The sequence below is a fragment of the Nuphar pumila genome, chromosome 17 (assembly GCF_984573655.1).
Source record: "Nuphar pumila chromosome 17, dmNupPumi1.hap1.1, whole genome shotgun sequence".
Classification (NCBI taxonomy): Eukaryota; Viridiplantae; Streptophyta; class Magnoliopsida; order Nymphaeales; family Nymphaeaceae; genus Nuphar; species Nuphar pumila.
The window spans coordinates 68,839,720-68,858,253 of record NC_143265.1 but is presented as its reverse complement, the minus strand read 5'-3'; positions in this window follow the sequence as shown (position 1 = coordinate 68,858,253).

The following is an 18,534-nucleotide window of genomic DNA, read 5'->3' as shown; positions in this document are numbered from 1 at the left end:
CATCATATTCCGCACGACTAAGGGTGATACTACTTTCATTTGCAATGATATTCTCTTGTGCATTAGTTGCCTCAATAGTAGTAACATGAGCTTTAGGATTATATGACTTTGATGCAGAAGAGATTGGCCGACCATGCTTATCCCAACAACGATCTTCTAAATGTCCAGATTTTCCACAAAATGTACATTGAAGCTTTCCTCTGCCTCCCATACCACGTCCACGTCCTCTGATATTCTGAATATTTCCACGGCCATAACTAGATGGGGCAACAAGAGCAGATGTCTGAGTCACAGGCTGAGATTGTGGCAGAGATATCGCAAGTCTACTTAGACAATTGTAAGCGTCAGCAAGAGTGGGAACATCTGAACCAGTCAACATTTGAACTTTTGCAACAGAAAAATCTGAAGAGAGACCTGTAAGAAAACGAGCAACCATGGTTTGTTCTTGATGATCCTTTTGCTTCGAGCAACACAAAGGCCGGTGAGCATTAAGTCTTTCAAACACAGCTTTGACAAAGGCATAGTACTGGGCCAAGGTCTGATCTCCCTGTTGCAAGTTATATATTTCCTGTTCGACTTGTAGGACACGACTCACATTCGTTTCTTGTGAGTATGTATCACGAAGATTGTCCCACATTAGTTTGGCTGTATTATAGTAGATCAATCCATCTGCAATATGGGGTTCGACACTGTTCATGATCCATGACATAACTATGTCATTATCTTCATCCCAAGTAACATATTTTCCCAATTTCTCAATGGGTTTGCCTTCCAACAAAATATGTTTTCGACGATGTCCAGATACCGACATCATAAAAGTTCTGGACCACCTAGCATAGTTGGTTTCATTCAACCTAACAGAAGAGCCATACGAGAAGGGGTTGGCAAACGCCTTATACTCCCCAATATGTTCCATTTTGGAATCACCTTTCGACGTTTCAGCCATATAAAAAAAAACTCACTTGAACAACAAGTGTTCAAGGGAAAAAAAATTTCTTCAACTCAGCAGGAAACCACTCCTACTGTTCCACAAAATAAAGATCAATCCAGCAGGAAATCACATTTGCTATTTTCCATGACAGAAGAGTAACTTCAACACTCGACACAACAGGGAGTTAAAAAAATAATTCCAGTTGCTGTAGTTACCACAGAAATCCTGATCCTTGCTGCACCCAAACACATCACCACACATGATAGAATGCAGTCGCAAGACACAATGTTAACTAAACCTGTTGTTCTTCAACATATACGACATGACATCCAGTAAATATCACACAAAATCAGCTTCTGCAAGAACTCAACACTTACGGCCACACAAAAAAAAATTTGTTGCTCCCAAACAGCAGGAACACACTTCGACGAGGATTCAGCACTCCCGACAACAGAAAAAGAATTCTGTTATTTCCACCCATCAGGAATATCCTTCGACAACTTATGAACCAAAACACAACTCGTCATAGCAGCAGCAAGACTCGGCACCACCAGGTCGCAGCAAACTCCCAACAGCGTAGGTAGTCACGAGGAGAGAAAACAAAAAAAAACAAGGAGATACGACACCCACAATAGGCATCCACGACGAGCACGAGGAGATACGACCCCCACAGCAGGCATCCACGACCAGCAGATGATACGACACCCACAGCAGATGATACGACACCCACAGCAGGCATCCACGACCAGCAGAATGCCCAAAAAAAATATTTAAAGTGCTGACCTGATTAGAACATTACTCAGCGTGATCGAAGTTTGATCATGATCATGAAAGCCTCCATGAATCGACTGAGTTCTGGTAGAGCACGATCACACTCCCACTTCACAGTCGATCACGTTTCCACGATCGACTGTAGCTCTGATACCATGTAGAAGATGAACCGAACCTGAGAGAGGGAGAGAGAGAGAGAGAGAGAGAGAGAGAGAGAGAGAGAGAGAGAGATACAGCTGAACAAAGAAAACAGAAAACTCGATTCCTCATTAGGGCTTCTCTCTATATTTAATAGAGAGAGGCAAAACAAAGAAATTACATCTAAGACCTTATGAAAAAAGTATTTCAGAAAACCTCTAATAAAGAACAACTTAACCTAAAAACCACCTATTCTCAACATTATCTAAGGTGTCAAATTCACCACTGATGAAGGACAAAGAGATAGCCAAATACTGCAGATATTATAGAGTTGTGGGTCACGACATTGAGGACCACTTTATCCTAAAGCACATCATCAAAGACTATTTAGATAGTGGAGAGTTGTTGGTCAATGAAGAATAACCAGAGTCGAGCAACAATGATCGCACCACAAAAGAAGCAATTCAGACTTATGAAATAAGAGAAAATTGGTTCTTCAGAAAATATATGAAGTAAGGGCCATCTGACAATGTGGTAATCTATGATCCACAAGTTCTTACATGCAGTAATTATTCCAACCCAATATCCCTAGTTTTCCAAATCTACTACCAAGGAAGTATGAAAGTACAAGGAAGACATGCTTCATGGGAGAATAAAAATATTTCAAGAGAGTTTTCTCAGATAAGTGTGATTTGTCTAAACTTACGAGACAACAATCACATTAAGGTTCATCTCCTAACATCCATCACAGAAGAGGATGACCTTTCTGTACAGTCTCCATTGTCTAAAACTAAAGGGCAGATTGACATACCGACAGTTCGGCTGAAGTAGGAAATGATCTCATTATTTAGCTCAGTCATGAATGTGGCACCTTTTAGTTTGGGCCGAGTGTCAGCTAGAGACTTCTCTAAAAGGCCCAAAGTCTTCATACCCAAATAAAGGATTGATGACTACTACCTAAAAAGTCATCTCATGTATCAACATATACAAAAATATGGTAATAGAGAGATAATTGCTTTGCACAAAGAGTACCAATATTTTGAAGGACTAGAAAAAAGTCAATAGAGTATAAGAGAGCCTCTCCCAGCAATGCCAAAAGTGATGACCCAAGGTATAGGCTACAAAGGACCTGAACAGAAAAGGGGCAAAAGAAAAAAGATCACATGAGTTCTAAAGGATCATTTCAAAAAAGAGCCAACTGTCATTAGCTTAATGGAGAGTCTGATTGCATATGAGAACACGGGATTGACACTTTTTCTACATCAACTCAAACAACAATTTGAGTCCTTTCATCTCTCCTTCTAGAAAAGAACAGCGTGCTCAGAAAAGGCAACCATATGTCATGGCAAAATCATAATGGTATGGAGGAGGAAAGACCTACATAAGTCATCATCCCATGGCCCAAAGTATGACTTCAAAACCTGGATCCTATAAAATAGTCTTTTAAAAAACAAATAACAAATCAAAAAACAAAAAATCCCCAAAAAATGATTTTTTTAAATAAAAAAAATAAAATATTTTAAAAATCTAAAAAAATAAAAAACACAAAGAAAATTCAAAAAGATTTTTATTTTTAGGGTCCAAGCTATCCTCTTTTAATTGCAGTATCATACTATTCCTATTGATAAGACTAAGAAAGCTTTTGTCAAACCTCTTTCTTTGGTTTTTCTAATAATTTTCAATGATGTCTTTCTGTTGAAATCATGTGTGAGCATATCAAAGGAGTTTGAACCTATCTGAAACCTAGCGATAAGTCATCATAAAGTCATCTAAAATCCAAATCTCTTAGGCAAGAAGGGACCTTTAGCAGTCAAGCATACAAATAGTCACTCTGAAACAGTTCAACCTCGTTTGACGAGACCTAAGTGGTCACTGACCCAACCTCATTCGGTGTGACCCAAAATGGACTTCACCTGTCAGTTGTCTTGGACACTGGCTCGACCTCATTCGACAAGACCTATAACGGTCTTCACACCACAATTATCCTTGAACTCATCTCACCTCATCTGGCAAGACCCTGAACAGTTTTGACAATCTAGTTCACATTGATTCTAATAGTCATAGGAGGATGATAGAGCTTCATTATGATGCTAGGCATATCATTGAATGATCATTAAAGGTCAGAGATCTTTTCTCAAAATGGATCCAACTCTCTTCAAGATGGTCCTTCATATAAGCATATCCCTACACACGAGAGTCTATTATATAGATTTTAATTCTTAGAGAAAAATAAGGTAGTGATACAGTGACGCTAATAAAGTTTAATCCAAAAATTCTAACTCATGAGTCTATAAAGATGAATTATAAGGGCATAAAATTATTATCAATACATGAATGTAGATCCAATAAAAACTCACCTAGGCAACCAACTCTCCAGGAAAGAGGTTGGGTGTTAATATCATCGATGCTAATTTGTTTCATAAATTGGCCTCCTGAGGAGCCATTTCTTTTAACTCGATAGGAAAAATATTGAAAATGCATGAAAAATGAGAAAAATAAGAAAAATGCAAAAAGAAAAAAATACCAAAAAAGAAAAATCAAAGTACAAAAAAACAGTAGTGCATTTAGGTTGACACCTACTCTGAGCCCATGGCGAGGTGGCAGGCTCTGATCATGAGGTTCTCTTAGGGGTAGATGTTAGAATAGAAAAGTGTGTGCTAGGAAAAAAACAGTATTTACTTCTAGACCTATGATAAGGTGTTAGACTCCAATAATGTGACTTTTGAAGGCAGAAGTTGGATAGCTAGGGGTACCCTTCATAGATCAAGAAGTTATGAGACCCATGGTTGTCAAGCTTCAAGTCAAAGGATGAAAAAAGTAAGGAATAAACTCTTTTTGAGCTAAAAACAAAGACTTCAAAAAACTTATCTAGGTGTAAGAGGTGTACTTGAATGCATTCACGTCAAACTCTAATTCTTTAGAGTTCAAGCCTTAGTGGGAACCATTAGACTTAACATGAATGCCTTGATACCTAATTCCATATCCTTATAACTAGTCACTTAAGAAAAACAAGGTAGAATTAGAAGAGAAAAATAACACCTGAGTGTCGCTATCTTAGACCAACCTGAGAGGAGGAAAGTCTAAATTATAGGAATCTCAAGTGTATAAATCAACTTGCTAAGAAGGTTTTAATTTTTGAAAAAAAAAGCAAAAAACCCTTGACTTTATATGATCAATAATTTATAGTTGTTATAGGCTATCCACTATACTATAAATGCATGAGTCTTACTGCATATCATAAAAGTTCAATGCATTCATCAAAGAGTCTAGACAAAGGGATCCTGAGTCTAAGAAGTACACAAAAATATATGCCCTCTCTTCGGTGCTACCTTACCAAAGTATGCTTTACTCACCTCACTGGGGCAGAAAGTCTTACTTTTAAATTGATTAACTTAGGAAGGGTATCTTCACCGTAAGGCCTTACTAAGGCATCTAGTAAGGCCTTAGTAAGGCCTTACGGTGAAGATACCCTTCCTAAGAACCCTATCCATGAGCCCACAAGAGGTGTAGGACTCTTGATGTTTGTCTCCACAAATTCTCAAAAGAAAATCATCAAAAGACATCAAAAATCAAAATGAGCCTAAAATGCATGAAAAGGAGCTACATTCTTCTTATGCTACTCATGCCTGAAGTCCAATATACTCTCTCTCTCTACTATAAATAAAGTGGTCTCTGAACTGGTCTGACTTTGTTCGGTGAGACTCATAATGGTCTCCACTTTTCACTTCTTTCCTTTTTCGACATTGGCACTGAACTCATTCAGCAGGACCACCAAATGGTCTTAGTAATCTAGTTGTCCATGCACTAACACTAACCTAGTTTGTAGGAACTACCAAATGGTCTTGGAAATCTAGTTGTCCCTACACTAGCACTGACCACGCTCTGCAACACCACCAAATGGTCTTGACAATTCAGTTTTTCTGACTCTAGCACCGACCCCGCTCAGCAAGACCACAAACAGAAAAACTTGGTTCACCTCTTGATATTGGCCCGACCTTGCTCGGCGAGATCACAAACAGTTTCAAAAACCAAGTTGTTCCAGCACTAGACTGACCTTGTTTGGCTGGACCACCAAAACGGTCTCGATAACTCAATGGCACAAAAACATGTCCAGTCTCCACATGTGTCTACTTCTTTGTCATAAATCAAACCACATCGATTAATGCCAAAGAAAGGCATGTGGAAACACTTCAATTTTGAACATGTCATTATAAAATTCTGCTAGCTTAAATTTTTTGGCTTCAAAATGGCATCTTCTAGACTTTTATTTAAAATATCAATTAAACTAGAGGATCTTAGCTTTCTAACAAGCTAAAAATCAAATCAATATGATATCAAAGTAGGAAATTATGACAAAAACAATGTAACTTGTTCACTAAAAATCTTGTTTTCAGGTAGGTCTACTTTGAGTGTATTTTTTACTACCAAATTTTTGAATTTGGTTTTGCACTTAAGAGATAAATTAAAGTTGGGGATGTTATCTTTACAACACATCAACGGTGCCTCAATCAGACATTTGGATAGAAAGTTATGGTGAAAACAAGTTACCATGTCATAATGGATCTGAAGTACGACCTGATTTAAGCGTGGAGATTTAAAATTACATTATCCAATCTATAAGAAACCTCTAGAAACCTCATCCACATGTGCCATTTAGATAAAAACTTCTCAAAAGCCTATTTTTGTCTCCTTGGAGCCCCCCAAAAAATAGAATCTTATCCTACTCAAAGTCCAATCTCAAGTAGAACTCTTCTTCGATGACTCATTCTTCATAAGGATAATAACAAATTCATTTGGGTTGGATTCAAAGTCAGTAATCCCTGAATCCATATCCCATGAGAAATTCTTATAAATAGGGGTAGCCCTATAGTCTGATGGATTAGAAAATTTGCAAATCTCATACCTAAGTGTTGGCCCTCGAGTAGAAGCATACCCAAGCTCTGCCTGCACTATGCTCTGAAGCTATCAGAGAACCATCGTACCTATGTAGAGGTGCTAATGGATGAAAAGGAACATAAAAACTAAACGAACCCTCGAGTATGAAAAAAAATATACTTTTCAGATCAATTTGTCTCTTTTTATGTATTTATTTATTTTTATTCATTAACACATACATATTTTTTTATTTTATTGCAACTTAGCATTTCTCTGTGGTGTGATTCATGCTACAAAAATTGATAAACTTATTTGGACTTTACCTTTCCTTTGGACAAAGGATAGTCAAGACTTGAATACGGCGTCCCCACATCTTTCAAAAGAATTTTGGGTAAGACAAAACTTTTCCAACTTCCAAATTTTTATAAACATATACCCAAGCTCATTCTTCTATATCTTCATTTGATTTTTGGTTTTATCTTTCAACATTACCCTCAAGTTGGTGAATGAAGATTAATCATGCCCAACTTACTAACCAATTAGGTAAATTGGTCTCAACTAAGTGCCTTTACAAAAATATTAGCTTGCTAATGCTTGTTTGGAACAAACTTAGTAGATATTAACTTTTGCTAAAAAAATTTACACAAAATGACAATCAAGCTCTATATATTTAACGGGTTCATGAAATACCAAGTTTGCTATAATCTGTAATGTTGCTTGATTGTCACAATATAAACTAGTTGTTTGAGAATGAGGGCATCTCAAGTGATTAAGTAAACAACCATGTGACTTGGCTAATACCTACTACCATAACACGATACTCAGCTTTTGTTGAGGATCTTGATACACATGGTTTGTTTCTTGGTTTTATAGGCGAGGGTTGTCTCCAATAAAGGTACAAAATCTTATGGTAGAGCAATTTATAAAATGGACAACTTGCCCAGTCTGAATTTATAAAGCAAGACAACTACTTATCACTAATGTCATGTAGTAGGATTTCTCGCCCTGGTGCATTTTAGATATTGAAGAAGTTTCATGGCTGCTTCCTAGTGTGCATGTCGTGGTTCCTGCATAAATTGGCTTAAGATGTAGATTAAAAAGGTAATATCTGAGCATATTATGTCATATACGTAAGTCGCCCAACAAATCTTCTATATTCAGTTGGATCTTTAAGGACTTCCCCTGTATGGTCCAATTTAAGATTTTTCTCCATTGGTATCTCATAGGGTTTGTGATCGAGATATTTGACATCTTTTAAAATCCCTAAGGTGTACTTTCTTTAATTGAAAAATATTCTATGTTTAGAATGAGCAACTTCTACGCCTAAAAAATATTTTATTTTGCCAAGAACTTTATTATGAAAACACTTATCCAAGAATCCTTTCAAAAATTTTATAACTTCTTCATCAATTCCTATTATAATGGCATCATATGCATAAACAAACACAAACATTTGTCTATCTTCTGATATCAATACAAACAAATAGGTTGCTAGAGATTGTCTAAAATCAACATGTTTAGCATTTGAAAAGTTAGTTATTTTGAAGCTTGTCTTATGCCTTAGACTTATTTAGTGTCTCCCCCTCACCTGAATATTTTGGTGGCAATTTTATATAGATTTTTTTATTAAAATTGCCATAAAGAAATGCATTATTTACATCTAATTAATGTAATTGCCAATAGAATTTGGTGGCAATGAAAAGTAAGCAATGCATAGTAACGAGTTTTGCTACCAGTGCTAACGTGTCATGAAAATCTAACCCTTCTTATTGTGCATAGTTTTTATCTACCAACCCGGACTTATACTTCTCGATAGATCCATTAAATTTGTATTTGCTTTTGAAAACCCCTTTTGATCCAATTGATTTTGTTCTTCAAGGTAACTTGGTAAGAGTTCAATTATTATTTTCATCAAGAGCCTTAATTTAAGCTCCCATGGCCTCTTTCCACTTCTTATCCCTTAAACCCATTTGGTAATCTATTGGCTCTTCATGCGAGGAGATGGAAACAAGAAACACTTGGCAGGCTGTTGAAAATTAAGAAAGAGAGCAGTGGCGAAGAGGAAATGATGTTCCCTTCAACTTTGAGGTAGTTGTATATGCATAGAGTGCAGCATAATCACATTGATAATCATTTAGGTAAGTTGGTCTTGATGATGTGCCTAGTTGGATTCATTTTGAGCATTCTCGTGACATGGTTCAATTTCATTGGACTCAGGACTTGGTTATAAGGAAGGTTTAGCATGATTAAGAAATTTCTCATCAGTATTAGACATCTTCAATGTGTCAAGAAGGTTTTGATCTTCGTTCACAAGAATTGATAGGACAGAGTCATGGACTTGGTGATTGATGGACAATTTAAAAGGAAATATTTTTTTCATGAAAAATCATGTCACGGCTCACAAAAATAAATTAAGCTTCAAGATCAAACACTTTATACCCTTTTTGACCAAAATGATATCAGACACTTCTATAAGCGCAAGCATCAACTTTGAGCTTAGAGTGAATATTGTGAGCTAGACACCAGCAACCAAAAACTATCAAATGTTTGTAGTTTAGTTTTTTGTCATAAAAGACCATGACTTTTTCAGTTTTTTTTACCCAATTAATAAGATAGACTATAGTAAGAATGCATTCTTCTCAAAACTTGATAGGCATATTCAGCACAGATGCACAAATACTACAAGGCTTTTAAATATATATATTTATATTTTTTCAAAAAAAAAACTTGAGAAAGCAAAAAAAATATAGAAGTCATCTTTCGACCTAAATTACTAGAGTTGTGAAAGACAAGAAAGTTGACCAAAAGGATGTTGCAACCTCGTCAGAATGTTGCAAGATGAATTTTACAGGAATTGACACAAAGGAGAGAAGGAAAAGGGTTAGGGTTTTAAAAGAAAAAGAGTTAGAATTCTAACAAGAAACAAATAGAAAAAAAGAACCACAATGATTCTATATATGAATCAGAAAGCATACGAAGGTGAGAACCTTCACAAAATAACATTGAACATGATTTGTAAAGGTCATACTATATTTGTGAATGTACGTTATGAGTATTTAGTTAAAGGAGGTTCACAGATTTTGAAGACATTCACAAACATGGTTTTTGAAGGTCATACTATATTTGCAGACGTACATTGAAAAATATAGTTAAAAGAGGTTTGCACATTTTGAGGACATTCACAAAAATGATTTGTGAATATCGTATTGTATTTACGCAAGTACTTCAAGAGTATTTAGTTAAAGGAGGATCACACATTTTGGGTGACATTCACAAAAATGATTTGTGAAAGTCGTACCATATTTGCGAATGTATGTCGGGAGTGTTTAGTTAAAGAAGATTCGTACATTTTGGGTGACATTCACAAAAATAAATTGTGAAAGTCGTACCATATTTGCAGATGTACATCAAAAGTGTTAGTTAAAAGAGATTCACACGTTTTGGGTGACATTCACAAAAATGATTTGCGAAAGTCATACTATATTTGCAGAACAAAAATATTCTAAAAAAGTCAAGAAACAAAGATTTTGGATACGGAAAGAATTTTAGCAAATTGTGAGGCATTTGGAAGAGAGCATCATTTTGTTATTTTCTATTTATTTAAAGTTACAGCAAAAAATGTGACCTGTCTTTGAGCTATATTCGCAACTCATGGGGCTGAAGTGAACACATAATAACCATTTTTGGTTCCACATGCCCAAAGTTGAACACAACTGAGCATTACAAAACTGAAAGCAGTGCTTGCTACAAGAGATCGCTCCCTGACAACTCAGTTCCACTCATCCTCTATGTCATCCCATCATCATACACCATCTGGGGTCTCATTGGTGCAAGTTATTTCAATCAAATCCTGACCCTATAGATGAATTCAGGAAAAATGATTTAGGTCACAGTTCATCATCCGACGCTTCACACATATCAATTTGATAGAAAATAACCTTTGAATTCTATTGTTTGACACACAAAATATAAAAATTTTAAATTAACAAAAATTGGCATTTTTATTGTCGTTAATTTTTGAACTACCAGAAAATCCTATACACAGGTCAGATTCTGGTGATTCAAATGCTGACATTCACTAAACTAGCCATGTAGATCACATGGGTCAAATTTGATAAAAACAATTTGCATCAATGAGATCCCTAGATGGGGTGCTACCATAAGGATGACATAGGGAATGAGGGGATCCAAATTGGCTCTTGGCCCTTCTTTCTCTTTCTGATGCGAAACGCCTCTTCATATTCCCGTCCAGGGAGTTCATCGGGTATTGCTCCAGCGCAAGGACTGCCTACAGACTACAGCAAACAATGTAAGTCACTTCCTTGAGCTGGCTTATCCATTCTCAACCCTATTCCTCTCTTGGACATGCAAGAATAAATTCCCACTGTTTCCCCCTCCAGTTCCCCAAAGTTTCAAACCCAATCTAGGACACGTGAGAAAGATGGTTCATTTTCATATGAAAACGGTTGTTCTAGTCTAGCCTTATTCGTGAAATACCAAATGTCGTTTTATTATTTTTCTTTTGGGGATTGAACATCCAGTGTGTATTTGATGTAAGGTTCCACTTTCCAAAGCTTTGGTGCAATTAAGCCCCAAGGAGGGTGGGGCCATGGCTGCTAGATGGGCAGTCAAGGTTCGATTCTCATGGGTGTCGCCCCTCTGCCCAAGCCAATGGGTAGCATAGGCCCCAGGGACAGGGGTCCTAACCTTGGAGTTGTGGCGTTGTTGGCATGACGATCATAGGTATGACAGAATGAGCCAGCACAATGAGGTCTTCATGCTGGGTGCAGTTTCTTCGTATCATAAATTCAAGAAAAAAAAACTATGGTGCCACTCTCCATTATAAATGTTGATCGCAGTACAAATAATTAAACATTAGTTTCTACACATAGAAAGTGTCTCCCAAAACAAAAAATAAATCTACGCATAGAAAGTGGACAAATCAATCTGTGGACAAGCAAAATGGAGAATGCTTTTGCCTAGCCAACATATATAACATGAAAAAAAGTTCACCATCAGCATGTATGGATCCCCACCCTGCTAGATAGAAGCCAAAAGGCTTATTGCAGCCACTATGCGTGCATCCTGGTCTATACATATCAAGCCACACTGCCACCAGGGCCTTACCTGCTGACAACCTTATTTAGGAAAAGCTTCTTGTGTAGAGACATTGCAAGTTCAAAACCCAATGGTACGTTGTATAAGTGGTGGGGGTCAGACTAACCCCAGCTTTAGGTTCCCACGAAGGAAATCATTTCTTACATCTAGCTGCCTCATCTCCCATCCTTTGATTGTGGCAACTCTAAGAATCGTTAGAATACTTGTGGTTCAGACAACAGGAGAAAAGATTTCATAGAAGTCTACCCCTTCAACTTGGGTAAATCCTTTAACCATCAATCTTGCCTCTAGACGGTCTAATGTCCCATCAGATTTCAATTTGGTTTTATACACCCATCGGGAACCTACTATGTTCATATTCGACTGTCATGGGACCAAGTCTCACATTTTGTTGACAACAAGAGCCTCAAGCTCTTCTTCCATATCTGCTCGCCACCTAGGGTGAGATAATGTGGCTCTAATACTTTTTGACTCTTTTGAAACCTTGAGCTTAACCTCATGCATCATTATATATTTCTTGGGTTTAGAAATCCTGTTCATACTTGTAGTGACCATAGTTTGAGTTTCATGAGTTTGGTTTTCTCTTCATGAGAAATATTTAACTGAGGATTTTCACCTGATTCTTCTTCCTCAACTATTGCTGGCGGGTGCCCAATGACATCTGAACATTGGTCTTCCTCTTTGGCCTCGAACAAAGGGTCGTGGTAGCCTCATTTGCCATTTAAGATCCGACCCTCACAAGTGGGATCTTTAAACTAAGATCGGGTGCTGTGATCTGACTTTTGGAGGTGCACCATGTGAAAATAATGATGATTTGAGGACGAAATGGGCGTTCACATTGCACTCTGGATTTAACAATGTCTTAAGAATCAGGGCTCCCCTTGTCTTGTAGGAGCAGCTAGTGGACGTCACCATGTGTTGGGACGTTGCAAGTTCGAATACCAATGGTATCCTTTATATCTGGTAGGGGTCTGCCTAACCCAGCTTGCCTATAAAAAAAAGAATCGGTATCAGGGCAGGATCGAACTTAAAAATGATTCAGAGAATCGGCCGATTCAGAATCAAACTGATTGTAGCAGAATTGGCTAATTTTTCACTAAAAGATGAAACGTGTAGTTAAAAAATAAAAAACAATAAAAGTTATTAGCAAATTTTTTAAACCCTTAAAAAATATTAAACCAAGTCATCCCGTGTAGAATCAATTTTGAGCTGATTCACAAACAGGAGAATGCCTGTCAGAAAATTGCAAGTCAGAAAGGAAAAGTGAAAACTTTTCCATTCATTTCAAACAATAGAAAATTCTTTGAAAGAAAAAAAAATTCTATTTTGCTTTGATTTTGACAGGAAAAATTTCTTCATTCGAGGATATGAAAAAAAATCCTATAAAAAATGTTCAGTTTTGAAGGCAGCACTTGCCCAAATCAAAACATTCTAACAATTGTCCAACTCGGTTTTCTCATGTAACACAAACAAGAGAAAACTTTTTATAAGGAAAAGCTCTCATATCAAAACTTTTCACAGACATTTTGTTTTTCCTATGAGATATTTTTTTTCAAAATAGGGCTGTCAACAGGTTGGATACCTGGGGTATACTCGGACCCGCCCAAATAACAAATTATCGGGTTTGGGTTTTGCTTGGTCCATAACCAAATATTCGGGTTTGGGTTGGGTTGGGTTAGGTATCCGGCAAAAATCATAGCCCAAACCCAGCCCGCATATTACATGGGTCAGGTTGACCCAAATATTATTTAGGTCAAAGTACACTTTTTATATACCCGATACAAATCTCATCCATTGACAGCCCTACCTTCAAGCCTCCACACATTATTTTTACCTGCTTTAAAATGTGCCCTAGAAAAAAAAATGTTCAGGTTTGGGTGGGTTGGATGTGATACCCGATACAAATCTCATCCATTGACAGCCCTACCTTCAAGCCTCCACACATTATTTTTACCTGCTTTCAAACATGCCCTAGAAAAAAAAAATGATCGTACTATATGACAAAAATGATGCATTTTTCAAAAAAAACTTATAATTTGCTAAAATTCCATCAATTTTCAAGATTGTAAATGTTGGGTGTTTAAATGATCATTTTAACTTTCACATGGGTGAACCTCATGAGGATATGCAGACTTTTTCAGTGACCAACATTACTATTGATTTTCGATCAAGAAATTAAAGGATAAAAAAGTTTGTATATATTTTATTAAGATGAGAAACTCAACATATATTTTATCAAAATACACGCAGACTTTCTCTTCCTCATAAAATATAGGCAGAGTTCTTTCTCATAAAATATATGCAGACTTCTTCACCCTCACATATATTTTATGCAGACTTTATGAGGTCTTTTTCATAAAATATATGAAGAGTTCTGCATTCTCATAAAATATATGAGGATATACTCATCCTCACAAATATTTTATGAGAAAGAGAAACTTTTTTTATGATATACTTTACTACTTATCTTTAACTCAAAAATCAAAAAGATGAAAAAGTTTGCATATATTTTATGAGAAAGAGAAAGTTTGCATAAAATATAGGCAAAAATGAGAAAGTTTGCACATATTTTATAAGAGGGAGTTCACATATATTCTGATAAAATATATGTGAAGTACTTTCTCATCCTCATAAAATATATGCGACTTTTTCATCCTTTAATTTTTGAGACGAAAATCAGTAGTAAAGTTTGTCACATAGAAGAAAGTCCGCATATCTGCAGAAGGTCCACACAAGCGAATGTTAAAATAATCATTTTAATGCCCAACATTTATGATTTTGAACATCGGTGAATTTTGGCAAATTGTAAGGTTTTTTTAGAAAATGTCATTTTTTATCGTGCATACGATCAACTTTTAAAAAAAAAAATCCGCTTGTATACTGTAGATGATTAGAACACTATAGCTATGATTTGATAGTCAAAATGAGAGAGAGCGAGAGTTTGGTTATATATGAATTCTAACACTAATCAAGTGCACAATTTGGTTACAAAATGATTTTTTTCTGAGAAAGTTTGGTTATAAAAAACTTTGAACTTACAGAAAACCAGATTACAAAACAACGATTTAAAAAATAAAAAATAATTTTGTAATAACGCTGAGGTTATCCACCCGCCTAGCGTTTACTTAATAGAAAAGGAGTGCACATTAAAAATAATCACGATTTAAAAAAAATCTTTCAAGCACAAGGGCGGGTGCGTGGTTGGAACTTGCCCTTTTAGAAAAGTTGCATCATAATTTGGCTGAGAAGTTATTTTCGCCGATTAGAAGACAAACACCCTTATGGGATTATTCAACACAAAGACTGCCAGAATTTTTAAATATCAACCACATCGCCAGTTCATTTCAAACGTAGGATGACCCTTTCAGAACAATGCATCCCGGATAGGGATGGCAGTGGACCGGGGGAAAGCAGGGCCCCGCCCCTCCTCGCCCCATTTGGACCAGGGATGAAGGGTATGAAATGGGGATGGAGGCGGGGACGAAGGTTAAAATCCATCCCCGTCCGGGGGTGGACGTGCACTTTTCCCCGCCCCGCCTAATCCCTGCCACGATCCCCGCCCCAACCACTTTTCCCCGCAATATCCCCGCCCCGCCTCGCCTCATCCCCGTTTGAACCGGGGATGGAGGACATGAAATGGGGATAAAGGTGGGGATGGAGGATAAAATCCATTCCCCGCCGGGGATGGAGGCGGGGGTGGAGGATAAAATCTTGAGGCGGGGCGGGGGTGGAGACCTTGTCCCCCGCCCCCACCCCGCCCCACTGCCATCCCTAATCCCGGAAGTCAGATTCGTGCACACCAGAAGGTTTCTAAAAAAACGCGTGAAACCCGATGTGATGCATAGAATAAAAAAATCTTTAAATTTGTTCGCACCAGAAAATTAAACTGTGCTTAGGTTGCACCTGATCCTCCAAATATGGAGATGGCTCTTGTACCGACTCTTCCCACTTTCTGTTGGCTACCCACTCATACAGACCTAATACAATGAACGTTAGTTGAGTGCCGATCAGGTGAGGGGTGCACCTGACGGTTTACTGTCAGGGTCCCCTCAGATGCTGTTCATCAATGAATGGAATCAAACAATCATGGGCGCTGGATAGTTTAACGTCTCAGATGAGCCTCACGAAAGTCTTGAAAGCCATTTATCATCATGGATGAACGACCCTCAACCAGATCCGAACTCGAGACAAAATGGGCTGGTTCTTGTAGGTCCCACGACACTTGTATTTAAAGGTAACAATATCTCTTGAATAGACTTGTCTTTTTATTCAGACTGTAGATCCTTTCAAGTATGGCTAGAAAACGAGATGAGTTGTTTGTGGCTGGGCTCATGTTTAGCTCGTAAAGAGCTCGTTCTAACCCGTGAAATGGGCTCACCAAGTTGAACACAACCGATCAATGTTCGGCTGGGCTTGGGTCGTATAATTAAGCTCATTAATTAATAATAAATATATTTTACTTATATTTTCTATCACATAAGCCTAAATGGTTGAAGTATTAGGTTTGCAAGCAATAAGTCTAGAGTTCAAATCCCAATACTTACAAGTTTGAAATGATTATTTATTTCATAAACCAGCCAGTTTGAGCTTGACTTAGTAGGTTTAGGGTCTAAATTCTACTATTTTCAATTATAATATATATATATATATATATATATATATTGTAAATGAGCTGCCTCGTTTAGATGGGGCTCTTCATAAGATGAAGCTCACCCGGTTCGACACAAGGAACAAGCCAAGCTTGAACAGCCTCTGTCCCGTTTTTTCGGCTTATTTACCAGCCCTGCTGTTAGGGGTGTCATGTATGTCCATCATGAATGCTAACGAAATAAAAAGATGGGGTCCATCCAAGCAATGAGCACTCATTTTCATTCCTGTCTAACCAGCCAATGCTGGTAAATTTACAATTTTTTTTTTCCTTTGTAGGTCATTTTTTATGCAGCAATGCCACTGCTGATGACCATCCATCTCAACATTTCTGGAGATGAACACCACACCCATCTGAACCCTTTTCCTCTCTCTCTCACTAAGACAAATTGATGATCGTTATGAAATTGGTACAAGTACCTTGCAATGTGAAATTATGCCGCACATTGGGGAACGGAATAATCTTATAGTTGTATTAATTTTTTGAAGGACAATATTGGGTTAGTATTTTTTTATTCTTAAATTTTCTGGTGCGAACAAATTTAAAGATTTTAGCCGATTAACCTCTGCAATTGTATTTACAAAATAATTTCTAATATTATTGTTAACAAAATGCGTGTGATTTTGCAAAGGATTATTTCACATAACCAAACGACCTTTCTCGGAGGCAGAAGTATACAACAAAGTATTATGATACTTTCATGATCGCTTTCGTTGTAGCTCTCATAAATTTTTGGGTTCGAACGATGATTCGATTGCTCGTATCATGCCGTCTACATTCTCTTAAGCCTTTTTGTCCTCATCAATGGCCAGCCTGGGTGACACAAAGTCTCCATATTTATTTTTCATAATTATGAAACGGTTATCTAAGAGACTGATTTTAGCAGAGCAGCATAAGCTGTCAATAACTTTTTTTTTGAGTAATAGTTTTTATACGGATGACGCCCTTTTTTTCTATAAGTGAGAAAGGCGAGCGTGTGCGAATTTCCTCTTGATCTTAGAAGAATTTCAGAGACTTTCAGGTCCCCTTATTAGCATTGAGAAATCATCTTTTATCACCTTTAGTTGTTCTTCAAATCTAGTGAACTATATTCATTTTATTTCTGCTTGGCATTAAAGTTGGGAGTCCCTCGTGTACTCGTTAACTTGCTAGAAGTCTTATTTTTTACCTTCTTCTATTCTAGTGTCCCTGATCTCTTTATGTGAAGCAGGTTATATGTTCCCCTTCCTCCGAACAGGGCATCTCATGTTTGGGGTCCCAAAAAGCACCACGTATTTAAGCATGTACTTCTTGTATTCTCATGTTTGTCAGCATTAATTAGCATTGGAGTTTGATGCGATTGCAAAGACTTAAGTACCCTCTCCTCCATTGGTGTTTGTGCACTTGCATGCTTGTGCAATTGTGCTTGTTCACTTGACGAGTGGAAATTAGCCCGATTTTTGTTATGCACTTGAAAAGCCGTTCCGATATTGAGATACACCGGGGCATGCCACAAGGGCGTTCACTTTTAGCCCGTTACAAATTGGAGCTCTTGCTTTCATGGGTAGATTAAAGCCGATTTTTTTGCAGTGATTTTCCCTTTAAAATGCAGCTAAAACTCCAATCCTGGAGTTGTAAACTTCTTTCAATGGCAGATAGAGTTATTTTAATCAATTCAGTTCTATAATCCATGACTATTTATCTCATGTTATGCTTCAAGATCCCTAAAATCTATCATTCAAAAACTGGAGACAATTATGTGCAAGTATCTTTGACAGGAATCTGAAGAGAAACGTGTGCCTCGATTAATTGGAAGCTTTCAGCCCAAGAGACAAAGGCGGCCTTGGTATCAAGAAACATTCCCAAGCAAATACTTCTTTATTAGCTAAATTTGGTTGGTTTGTTTCTTCCAAGCAAAAAAATCCGTGGGTCAATTTGGTTTCAAATAAATATGGGTTCTCTAGTTTCATTTGCATACCAATCAAAGGAGTATTTCTATCATTTCCAATCATGCTAGATGTAAGATTGGTGGACTTTTAATTAGCTTGATCCTTGGGTGGGTAATTTCCATTTA